This window comes from Rhincodon typus, chromosome 7, assembly GCF_021869965.1.
Source record: "Rhincodon typus isolate 14 chromosome 7, sRhiTyp1.1, whole genome shotgun sequence".
Classification (NCBI taxonomy): domain Eukaryota; kingdom Metazoa; phylum Chordata; class Chondrichthyes; order Orectolobiformes; family Rhincodontidae; genus Rhincodon; species Rhincodon typus.
The window spans coordinates 94,165,368-94,167,718 of NC_063338.1; the positions used below are offsets into that span (position 1 = coordinate 94,165,368).

The 2,351-nt window shown below is 48.6% G+C and overlaps 1 protein-coding gene across 1 annotated transcript in view; it reads left to right on the top strand.

Moving 5' to 3' along the window:
• The first annotated feature begins 1,140 nt into the window (after positions 1-1,140).
• Positions 1,141-2,351, top strand: part of tmem198b (transmembrane protein 198b) — a 99,552-nt gene continuing 98,341 nt past the window's right edge. Inside the window, exon 1 of the mRNA XM_048599184.1 lies at positions 1,141-1,247. The gene's annotated coding sequence lies outside the window, so the exon portion shown is untranslated. The remainder of the gene's footprint in view (positions 1,248-2,351) is intronic.

A 2,351-nucleotide genomic window follows, 5' to 3' on the forward strand; every position in this document is an offset into this window, starting at 1 on the left:
CTGAGGGAGTGCCGCACTGTCGGAGGGTCAGTGCTGAGGGAGTGCCGCACTGTCGGAGGGTCAGTGTTGAGGGAGCGCCGCACTGTCGGAGGGTCAGTACTGAGGGAGCGCCGCACTGTCAGAGGGTCAGTTGTGAGAGTTTACGGCATTGGGTGTCACAATTCAACTGAATATTAAAGATCCCCAAGCCAGAGGAATGTTTGCCTGCTCCCTTCTTCTCTAACATTAGTAACTCAGTAATCCTGGTGATCATCAGAAAATTTATTTTGTGTTAGGTCCATCTGAAAGTTAAGGAGTTTCCTACATTTAAGCATCGACCGAACCTCTGAACAAATGTATTGGCTGTAAAAAACTTTGGAACATCCAGGAGTGTTAGAAAGCGCTATCGAAACGCATTTTTCTGTCTTCTCGTCTTGTACTGCTTGTCTTGCCTTTCAGGTGTGAGTACGTGTGGTAATGTGGAGCGGCCGGCTACAGTGGAAATCAGGGATTGTAAAACAATATGTGTCTCCTTTTCTCATCCGTCTCCCTCCTCAGTGGCATTGATGATCTGTTTGTGATTGCAATGGAGAGAGCAGTAATCTGTTTGAGAGATATTCAGCAGGCTCACAGTTAATGCCTTGCGTCTCTGTCACTGTAGGAGCCTCCAATCTGGAGTAGACCATTTGCAGTGTGAAGGCAGGAGTTGCAACGCTCTGAGATAAGTGTTTCCCTTGATGCAGGGGGGGAACGCTATCTCTTTCTCTCTCAGTTTGCACCACTCCCCCCTCACACCGAACCAGCCTGGGAGGAAGGCAGTCCCCCCACCCTACAGAGTGGAGAGAGATGTTAGCTGAAGGAGAAGTGTGGAGGGGTCTGTTTGCTGGGAACTGTGAAGCACAGTTCTCTCTCTCTCTCTCCATTCCTGCAGCTAGTTGGTAGGGTCTGTGAGAGTGAGGTAATATTCCAATATCTGCTTCTGTTGGAGTATTTTTTTCTAAAACTGTTGTGGGTACTGGCAGCTCTCTGCTCTCAGGGCACAGAGGGAGGGAGGTGTGTGAGGAGGAGGAGGAGCTGGGGGGGGTTGGTGGCAGTGGTCGAGGGAGGGGCTGGAGTGTAGCATTGAGGAAAACAAAGGAGTGGACTACAGACAGGGAGCTAGTGGAGAGAGAGAGAGAGAGAGAAGGGGAGAGGTATTCCCCCAGCCCTGCCAGAACAAGCCTTGTCTACACACAGAGACGGAGATAAAGGCAAAACATGAACAACTGGTGAGTAGCCGTTCCTTGCTGTGCCTCATTGCAGTGGGTTAACCACAGGATTATAATATACTGGGTGCAGTTTGAGGGGAAAGGGGGTTTGTATAAACAAGATTGGATTTGACTGGAACTTGAGATCATCCCCATCTCCCAGTAAGGATAGTTATTGGAATGTGTTTTTTTACCTTCTGGATGTGGAGATCCCCAGTGGAGAAACAGAGAGACGGAATACAGGATTTAATTCTCTCTCTCTCTCTGTCTTCTGTCAGTGGAGATGCCTTGCTGTGATCAGGCAGCTTTTGATTTGAGCCTGCCAGGTAGAGTCAGGATTTTGACAGAGCAGGAGGATCAGTCTGTACTGGGGGTGTAGGTGATGGGTGTCAGGGTGCTGGGGAGAGAAGGCAAAGAGAAGGCACCCAGCTGTTAATGTCTGCCTTTTAAAATCTGCACCAGGGGCACAGAGGCAGAGCCAGGGAGAAAATAACAGAAGCAGCAGCTTGGTTTACACAACAAGACATCGCGGATCTCATTAGAGTCTCCTGTCATTGTTCTCTTTGTAATTCAGACTCCAGAACACTAACGGGAAGTCTCCCTTCCAGTTTTCAGTACAGTGGTATTGTGGAAGTCATCATGTCTGAATTGTTTACTGTTCAAAATAACGTGAAAAATAATCAGTATGTTAAGAGGGTGAGTGTATGAGGGGAGAGAGGGAGAGGAAAAGTGTGTGTCTCTATGTGTGTGTGTATCTGTATGTATGTGTGTGTGTCTATGTGTGTCTCTGTTCTTGTGTGTGTGTGCGTGCATGTATCTGTGTGTGTGTGTCTGTGTGTGTGTGCGTGCATGTATCTGTGTGTGTGTGTCTGTGTGTGTGTGTCTGTGTGTGTGTGCGTGCTTGTGTCTGTGTGTGTGTGTCTGTGTGTGTGTATCTGTGTGTGTGTGCGTGCGTGTGGCTGTGTGTGTGTGTATGTGCATGTGTGTGTGTGTGGGGGGGTGTGTGTATCTGTCTGTGTGTCTCTGTCTCTCCATGTGTCGATGAGTGTATCTGTATGTAGCGTGTATCTGTATGTACGTGTGTGTCTCTATGTGTGTCGCTGTTTTTGTGTGCGCCTGTGTGTG